At 42.9% G+C, this 9,306-nt stretch overlaps 1 protein-coding gene and 7 non-coding genes across 8 annotated transcripts in view; 4 read left to right on the top strand and 4 right to left on the bottom strand.

The window, feature by feature from the left end:
- Positions 1-1,665: 1,665 nt before the first annotated feature.
- Positions 1,666-1,737, bottom strand: trnad-guc. The gene has a single exon. It is a non-coding gene; the product is annotated as a tRNA-Asp (tRNA).
- Positions 1,738-2,135: 398 nt separating this feature from the next.
- On the top strand, positions 2,136-2,218 carry trnal-cag. Its single transcript has one exon. It is a non-coding gene; the product is annotated as a tRNA-Leu (tRNA).
- Positions 2,219-2,335: 117 nt separating this feature from the next.
- On the top strand, positions 2,336-2,408 carry trnav-aac. Its single transcript has one exon. It is a non-coding gene; the product is annotated as a tRNA-Val (tRNA).
- A 548-nt stretch (positions 2,409-2,956) lies between these two features.
- On the bottom strand, positions 2,957-3,028 carry trnad-guc. Its single transcript has one exon. It is a non-coding gene; the product is annotated as a tRNA-Asp (tRNA).
- A 2,375-nt stretch (positions 3,029-5,403) lies between these two features.
- trnal-cag lies at positions 5,404-5,486 on the top strand. Its single transcript has one exon. It is a non-coding gene; the product is annotated as a tRNA-Leu (tRNA).
- Positions 5,487-5,604: 118 nt separating this feature from the next.
- On the top strand, positions 5,605-5,678 carry trnav-aac. The gene has a single exon. It is a non-coding gene; the product is annotated as a tRNA-Val (tRNA).
- Positions 5,679-6,227: 549 nt separating this feature from the next.
- trnad-guc lies at positions 6,228-6,299 on the bottom strand. The gene has a single exon. It is a non-coding gene; the product is annotated as a tRNA-Asp (tRNA).
- Positions 6,300-8,556: 2,257 nt separating this feature from the next.
- Positions 8,557-9,306, bottom strand: part of minar1 (membrane integral NOTCH2 associated receptor 1) — a 32,193-nt gene continuing 31,443 nt past the window's right edge. Inside the window, exon 5 of the mRNA XM_042008993.1 lies at positions 8,557-9,306. This exon is cut by the window's right edge and continues 1,230 nt beyond it. The gene's annotated coding sequence lies outside the window, so the exon portion shown is untranslated.

Here is a 9,306-nt window from a genome sequence, read left to right as displayed (position 1 = left end):
AAACAACTGAATGCTTCAATAAACTTGTGACATAAAATATGAACTTTTATTCCAGGTATATTAAAAATAAGAACCCACCGGCATAACAGACGAACTCGCGCCTTCGTCCATTGTTGAAGCTCTACTCCCCTTTAAGAGTCTGCAGCGGTGTGGTAGGACAGGAAGCCATCTGTGCTCTAACTGGACAGTTATAATTATCACCATCCAATCAGATAGGAGTGTAAAGACACAGACATAATTCGCAACCGCAACTTCAGAGGCTCACACCCAGCTTTGTGTCTTGCATCTATGAGCAGGGTTTTTGCAAAAGAACTTTATTTTTTCCCCCACAAATACAAATCTTTTTTACAACTATGCAAACCCCTTTTCTGCACATTTGCACACTTGAAGTTTTCAGGCAGATTGTTTTTACAGGTTGACAAGCTTAATTTACAGATGCAAACTCTGAAATTATATGCAAGTTCTCATTTACAACTGCAAAATCTTTATGATTTAACCTTTTAAACCCTAGGGTTTTTGGAGGTGTAGATTGCCTGAACAGACCTACCCAAATTAAATCAACATCAACTCTGTAATTTTCAGGTCAATATACATAACCTTGGTCTCAATGGATAGGTAAGATCCATTGTCAGAAACATTGTGAACGTTAATATGCCTGTGCAAATTGTGATAAACCATAGGTAAAGATAAAAATAATATCCTCACCTAATTGTTTTTTTTTTTACACAGATGAAAACATCATGATAGAAATCATTCTGTGCATAAAGATACCACTGCATGCATTCAGCAACTCCTTGACTACAACTGTACAAAGTTTCACGAGAAGAGAACAAAGCTCATTGCTTTTTTGCAGGTTTTAGTGTGGATGGTACAAGGCGGACTCTCCATTTGGCCACTTGGATACCCAAACTGTGCCAAATTGTGCTGTGTCTGTATTTCCTCTAGAGCTTCTAACACGGTGTTAGAAGCTCTTTCCGGTGCACCTCCGTGCGTAATGATGCAATGATGCTCCTTTGTTTACCCGAAAGTATTTATACCTGACAGATGAAGTCTCGTTCCAGTGTAAGATATCGCTGGAAAGCTTGTAAGATGTAGAACTTATTCCAGACATACTGGAAGCAGTCTGGAATAAAATCATACTAGAAACTGCAAACATAGCACTAAATGTGGTGTATTGAGCGTGTGCCAAATCCTGCTGCATATGAGGAGTATCCAGGTGGCAATTGTATCAGAGTGACAATGTTGGCCAACACAGCAGGTACCGTTTCAGAAGATATGCTGCAAGCCAAGAACAATTGCTTCATTGTACCCTGTCTGACTTCTCTCTTCCCCATTCTTCATGCAGTCACATAAACTGTGCAGATATCAGTGTAGAAAGTACTTGCTGTTTTAGGACAATAGAGACTCTCATCAGGTATTCTACATCCTGCAAACATAGCACTAAATGTTGTGGTGTATTGAGCGTGCGCCACATCCTGCTGCGTATGAGGAGTATCCAGGTGGTAATCTAGAGTATGTTGACTGAGAGAACGCATCTACACCAGAAAAGTGTTATGGCAAGTTGCAGCCATTTTCAATACACTTTGAAGACATTTACCAATGTTGTTTGTGTGTCTGAAAAGGGGTTGGGTGGTAAGAGAACATGGCTGAAATTAAGAAGAAACCCTCCCCGTCGGGGAATCGAACCCCGGTCTTCCACGTGACAGGCGGAGATACTGGCCACTATACTAACGAGGAATGCTGCATGGCTCCGAAAGCTTCGTTGTCCGCTACTTCTCCGTGCTGATGTTCAACGGTTGAGTCATGGCAAATTGATGTAGCATGTTGTTGACCTGCTGCCTGAAATAGAGATGTTTCTGTCAACAAGAAACATCTAGCCCACCTAGCGTATTTGGCAAAAATATAAAATATAAAAGATTTTTGAACTCTGTGACGCTCAGAGTCAGTCTCACAGCTCCCGCAGACAATGAAGCCCATAAGCATGAGCATTTTGCTGCCATTTGGGGTCAGTATCAGAATTACGAGAAACAATCTGAGCTGTGGGCTACTGTTGGTCATATGAGTGTTGCTGTGGATGCCTTGAGAGTGATCTGCCTACGAATCCAAGCAACCCAGGGAGAAAGACACCAATTTTCGTCAGAATGGCCGAGCGGTCCAAGGCGCTGCATTCAGGGTGCAGTCTCTCCTGGAGGCGTGGGTTCGAATCCCACTTCTGACAACTGCAGCATGCTTTGTCTTTAATCATTGGCTCTTATTTAAGAATGCCCCTCTTTTAGCTGTCAAACGCTGTCCTTTGTTTTCTTGTCCTGACCGGTGACAGGTTGCATTTCAAGTGGTTTCTGTGGTGTAGTGGCTATCACGTTCGCCTAACACGCGAGAGGTCCCTGGTTCGAAACCTGGCAGAAACTTGCCTTTGTTGCTCTGCGGCCTGGGTCACCTTTAAAAAGTCCTACCGTTGAGCAATGAGCATCTGACAAAGGGCAGGTTTAGCCCAGCTTGCTGGTAATGATACTCATCTGTCAGAGTGACAACGTTGGCCAACACTGCAGGTACCGTTTCAGAAGATATGCTGCAAGCCAAGAACAATTGCTTCATTGTACCCTGTCTGACTTCTCTCTTCCCCATTCTTCATGCAGTCACATAAACTGTGCAGATATCAATGTAAAAAGTACTTGCTGTTTTAGGACAATAGAGACTCTCATCAGGTATTCTACATCCTGCAAACATAGCACTAAATGTTGTGGTGTATTGAGCGTGCGCCACATCCTGCTGCGTATGAGGAGTATCCAGGTGGTAATCTAGAGTATGTTGACTGAGAGAACGCATCTACACCAGAAAAGTGTTATGGCAAGTTGCAGCCATTTTCAATACACTTTGAAGACATTTACCAATGTTGTTTGTGTGTCTGAAAAGGGGTTGGGTGGTAAGAGAACATGGCTGAAATTAAGAAGAAAGCCTCCCCGTCGGGGAATCGAACCCCGGTCTTCCACGTGACAGGCGGAGATACTGGCCACTATACTAACGAGGAATGCTGCATGGCTCCGAAAGCTTCGTTGTCCGCTACTTCTCCGTGCTGATGTTCAACGGTTGAGTCATGGCAAATTGATGTAGCATGTTGTTCTATTCTATTCTATTCTATTCTACAGTCATTTAGCAGACGCTTTTATCCAAAGCGACTTACATTTGAGAGGAAGAACAACACAAGCATGAATTCAAACAAGATGGGACGTCATAATTAAGTGATAGTCAGGCCGCTTTTGAGTCCAGTTGGACCCAGGTGCTGTCATGTAGTGCTAGTGCAGTGCATATAATTTTTTTTTTTTTTTTTTTTTTTTTTTTTTTAGTCATTTTATTTAAATACAGGATCACGATTTCATCAAACAATATCAACTAGGTCATAAGTGCATGATTTCATCACATAATATCAAATTGGGCATAAGTGCATGATTTCATCACACAATATCATCTTGGGCATAAGTGCACACAGCTTCTTCAGTACTTGGTTGAGCCAAAAAGCTGGACAAATCTTTCTGATTCATTTAGTTAAGCTAAATGTGGAAATGCTCCTTAAACAACTGAGTCTTTAGCTTGGTCTTAAAAGTGGATACGGACTCTGCGGATCGGACGGAGTTTGGTAGATCGTTCCACCACCGGGGAACAACAGAGGAGAAGAGTCTAGCTACTGATTTTGCGCTACGTTGTGGTGGGAGCACTAGGCGTCTTTCGCTGGTAGAGCGTAAGTTTCGAGAGGGAGTGTAGCTCTGGATTAAGGAGTGAAGGTAGCCCGGAGCCGTTTGGGTTATTGTTTTGTAAGCCAGAAGCAGAGCTTTGAATTTGATGCGTGCTGCAACTGGAAGCCAGTGAAGAGCAATTAGCAGCGGAGTGACATGAGCTCTTTTGGGCTGGTTGAAGACCAGACGTGCTGCTGCGTTCTGGATCATCTGCAGAGGTTTAACTGAGCATGCAGGCAGGCCAGCCAGTAAGGAGTTGCAGTAGTCAATGCGTGAAATGACCAGAGCCTGGACCAGGAGCTGGGTCGTGTGTTCAGTCAGGTAGGGTCTGATCCTCCTGATGTTGTAGAGAGCAAATCGGCAAGACCGGGAAACCGAGGCAACATGGTCCTTAAAGGTCAGCTGGTTGTCTACCATGACACCAAGATTCCTGGTAGAAGATGTAGGCACTAGTGTGATTGAGTCAAGCTGCACACTTATCTGTGGCGGTAAAGAAGGACTGGCTGGGAAGACAATAAGCTCAGTCTTGGACAGATTTAGCTGAAGGTGGCGATCCTTCATCCATGCAGAGATATCAGCAAGGCATGCTGATATTCGCATTGAGATGGTTGTGTCATCAGGTGGGAAAGAAAGGAAAAGCTGAGTGTCATCTGCATAGCAGTGGTAGGAGAAACCATGAGAGCTAATGACTGCACCGAGTGAGGAGGTGTATAGGGAAAAGAGAAGAGGGCCGAGCACCGAGCCCTGAGGCACCCCTGTTGTTAGCCCATGTGATCTGGACACGCCCCCTCGCCAAGATACTTTGAATGATCTCCCTGTGAGGTAGGATGTAAACCACGAGAGGACAGATCCTGAGATGCCAAGCTCTAAGAGTTTGGAGAACAGTATATGATGGTTGACAGTGTCAAAGGCAGCCGACAGGTCCAGCAGTATAAGGACTGAGGATTGACCAGTGGATCTGGCAAGCCGTAGGGAATCAGTAACTGACAGGAGAGCAGTTTCAGTAGAGTGACCTTGCCTATATCCAGATTGATATAGATCTAACAGGTTGTTGTCCTGGAGGAACTGTGAGACCTGACTGAAGACGGCACGCTCTAGTAATTTAGACATGAATGGAAGCAGTGAGACCGGCCGGTAGTTTTCAACCTGGGCTGGGTTGAGTGTGGGTTTCTTCAGCAGCGGGGTAACCCGAGCTTGCTTGAAGGCAGAAGGAAAGACACCGGATTTAAGAGAGGAGTTGATAATATGAGTTACTGCAGATTTGACTGTAGGTAAAATGCTCTGCAGGATGTCAGAGGGAACAGGATCAAGAGGACAGGTTGTGGGTTTTGAGCTGACTAGAAGTTTAGAGACTTCGTCCTAAATAGACCTGCTGCCTGAAATAGAGATGTTTCTGTCAATAAGAAACATCTAGCCCACCTAGCGTATTTGGCAAAAATATAAAATATAAAAGATTTTTGAACTCTGTGACGCTCAGAGTCAGTCTCACAGCTCCCGCAGACAATGAAGCCCATAAGCATGAGCATTTTGCTGCCATTTGGGGTCAGTATCAGAATTACGAGAAACAATCTGAGCTGTGGGCTACTGTTGGTCATATGAGTGTTGCTGTGGATGCCTTGAGAGTGATCTGCCTACGAATCCAAGCAACCCAGGGAGAAAGACACCAATTTTCGTCAGAATGGCCGAGCGGTCCAAGGCGCTGCATTCAGGGTGCAGTCTCTCCTGGAGGCGTGGGTTCGAATCCCACTTCTGACAACTGCAGCATGCTTTGTCTTTAATCATTGGCTCTTATTTAAGAATGCCCCTCTTTTAGCTGTCAAACGCTGTCCTTTGTTTTCTTGTCCTGACCGGTGACAGGTTGCATTTCAAGAGGGTTTCTGTGGTGTAGTGGCTATCACTGTTCGCCTAACACGCGAAAGGTCCCTGGTTCGAAACCTGGCAGAAACTTGCCTTTGTTGCTCTGCGGCCTGGGTCACCTTTAAAAAGTCCTACCGTTGAGCAATGAGCATCTGACAAAGGGCAGGTTTAGCCCAGCTCGCTGGTAATGATACTCATCTGTCAGAGTGACAACGTTGGCCAACACAGCAGGTACCGTTTCAGAAGATATGCTGCAAGCCAAGAACAATTGCTTCATTGTACCCTGTCTGACTTCTCTCTTCCCCATTCTTCATGCAGTCACATAAACTGTGCAGATATCAGTGTAGAAAAGTACTTGCTGTTTTAGGACAATAGAGACTCTCATCAGGTATTCTACATCCTGCAAACATAGCACTAAATGTTGTGGTGTATTGAGCGTGCGCCACATCCTGCTGCGTATGAGGAGTATCCAGGTGGTAATCTAGAGTATGTTGACTGAGAGAACGCATCTACACCAGAAAAGTGTTATGGCAAGTTGCAGCCATTTTCAATACACTTTGAAGACATTTACCAATGTTGTTTGTGTGTCTGAAAAGGGGTTGGGTGGTAAGAGAACATGGCTGAAATTAAGATGAAACCCTCCCCGTCGGGGAATCGAACCCCGGTCTTCCACGTGACAGGCGGAGATACTGGCCACTATACTAACGAGGAACTCTACATGGCTCCGAAAGCTTCGTTGTCCGCTACTTCTCCGTGCTGATGTTCAACGGTTGAGTCATGGCAAATTGATGTAGCATGTTGTTGACCTGCTGCCTGAAATAGAGATGTTTCTGTCAACAACAAACATCTAGCCCACCTAGCGTATTTGGCACTACTGCAATTTTGGCAAAAATATAAAAGATTTTTGAACTCTGTGACGCTCAGAGTCAATCTCATAGCTCCCGCAGACAATGAAGCCCATAAGCATGAGCATTTTGCTGCCATTTTGGGCCAGTATTAGAATTACGAGAAACAATCTGAGCTGTGGGCTGCTGTTGGTCATATGAGTGTTGCTGTCGATGCCTTAACCTCTTAAACCCTACTGTTTTTGGAGGTGCAGTTTGCCTGAACAGACCTACCGAAATTAAATCAACAATAACTCTGTAATTATCATGTCAAAATGCATCATTCTGGTCTCATTGTATAGGTAAGACCCCAAAGAATACAATCCCAGTGTCAGAAAAATTGTTAATGTTCAGATGTCTGAGGAAAATGTGATAAACCAACAGAAAAAAATAAAAATATCACCATGGAAACGGTTGGAGAGGTGATGATATATGAATTCTGAATTATGATCTAGAACATGGTAGAATTTACTGACCCTGGGACATCTGATGTTTACCTAAGAGTAGGTCAGTTTACACCATAGACTGTATATTAAAGATGGACGGAGCCTCTACGTCACTGGTAGGTTTCTGAAGAGCTGAATTGAAGCTCATTGGGCGGTTCGCACCACCGCCATCTTGGCAGTGTCATGTGTGTCGTCATTCCTGGAAAATCCAAATATGGGCAAAGAGGTGGAGCTGAAAGCGAGGACTGTGAAGGTGGAAGTGGATGACTGAACCTCATCAAACTCCGAGCTGCCTGTAGCTAAGAGCTAACCGAGCTAACCTGAAACTAATGGTAGCTAACCAGCTAATGGAGGTAGGCGGATTAAAACTAAGGCATGCTGTTAGCCAGTTAAAAACCGCAGTTGTGCTACACTCCCCCTTCTTGCTGTGGATATTAGATACCTGTCAGTCGAAAGGACACAACCCTATTTATGTCGAATTTCCAAATTAAATAAGATTCAAATGGATGAGTTAGAAAAAAATTCAACCCCTCACAGTTGTCATGAAGGTAAACTTGAACTTTTAATCCTAAAATCGATTTTTGTACTTTAAACATGTTCATTTCTGCTGTGAAGTTGGTCTTTTTAACATGGGAGTCAATCGGGATTTGCTCTGTTTTGGAGTCAGCCCTTAGCAGATGAGTGGTGAATTGCAATTTGTTGCACTTCCGCATAGGCTTCACATTTTACCAGCGGAGATTGCCGCATGGGTAACACTAAATATTTGTAAGCAATTACTTATTTTGTTGATACAATACAGTCAAAACAGGTAAATTTCAGGCATAGTTGCAAATGGTGATTTGTAAGCTGTGATCAATCTGATTACATATATATATATATATATATATATATATATATATATATATATATATGGATAGATAGATAGATAGATAGATAGATAGATAGATAGATAGATAGATAGATAGATAGATAGATAGATAGAAACATAAATAATAAAAATAAATGTGGAGAGAAAATGTGGAGTTTTCATTATTTATTAAGCTGTTATTTTCCAACCCACTGAAGACCAGATTGAGCTGAATGTGGAACCTGGACTAAGATGAGTTTGACTCTCCTGGTTTATAAGCTCTGAATTACGCTGCAGCAGGGGGAATAGAAATTGATGAGTCTGATACTTCATCAGTTTCCAGCTAGAGATTTCCTTGCCCTGAACTCCCATGAACAAACCAAACAATAAGGAGAACACACTCAACATAAGACGAATCATCACACACGTGCAATATACTGCAACAAGTATTATACCACTGTGAAACTTGAAACCCTGTTGTGCAATACAATACTTCTAAGTGCAATACATTCAAATTGTAAATATATGTATATATCTGTTTTTTGTACTTACCATATTTTTATTCTACTTTAAGTATTTTATTTATATTTATTTCCTCCTTTTGCCCTTATTCTTAATATTTTTGATATTCTTTTATTCTGATGCAAATACCATAAGGAGTAGCACCCCCTAATCTCGTTGTATGCTCTGGTTTACAATGACAATAAAGGCTTTCTGATTCTGATTCCTATTGATTGGTCATTAATTAATATGTATGAACAGATATCAATACAGCACACAGAACCTCAGCATGAAATGAAGTGTTTTTATTATCGATTTACTGCAGGAACGAATTTCAAATCAATATTCACAGTTTTATGTTGTGTTGATGCTCAAATGACCTTTTATATAGAACCAGAGACTGGAACAGAACCAGAGACTAGAATAGAACCAGAAACTGGACCCAAACTAGAGACTGGAACAGAACCAGAGACTGGAAAAGAATCAGAGACTGGAACAGAATCAGAGACTGGAACAGAACCAGAGACTGGAAAAGAACCAGAGACTGGAACAGAACCAGAGACTGGAATAGAACCAGAAACTGGACCTAAACTAGAGACTGGAACAGAACCAGAGACTGGAAAAGAATCGGAGACTGGAACTAAACTAGAGACTGGAACAGAACCAGAGATTGGAAAAGAATCAGAGACTGGAACAGAACCAGAGACTGGAATAGATCCAGAAACTGGACCTAAACTAGAGACTGGAACAGAACCAGAGACTGAAAAAAGACTCAGAGACTGGAACTAAACTAGAGACTGGAACAGAACCAGAGACTGGAACAGAATCAGAGACTGGAACAGAACCAGAGACTGGAAAAGAACCAGAGACTGGAACAGAATCAAAGACTGGAATAGAATCAGAGACAGGAACAGAACCAGAGACTGGAACAGAACCAGATACTGGTCCTGTTCTGTTTGATGGCGGCAGTAACTCAGGTGGTAGAGCACGCTGTGCAATGATCAGACGCTTGGCCATTCAAATCCCACTTCCCCAGTCAT

Source organism: Melanotaenia boesemani, chromosome 1 (assembly GCF_017639745.1).
Source record: "Melanotaenia boesemani isolate fMelBoe1 chromosome 1, fMelBoe1.pri, whole genome shotgun sequence".
NCBI classification, from domain to species: Eukaryota; Metazoa; Chordata; class Actinopteri; order Atheriniformes; family Melanotaeniidae; genus Melanotaenia; species Melanotaenia boesemani.
Note: the sequence above shows the minus strand (reverse complement) of the source record. Positions and strands in the feature narration are given on the sequence as shown.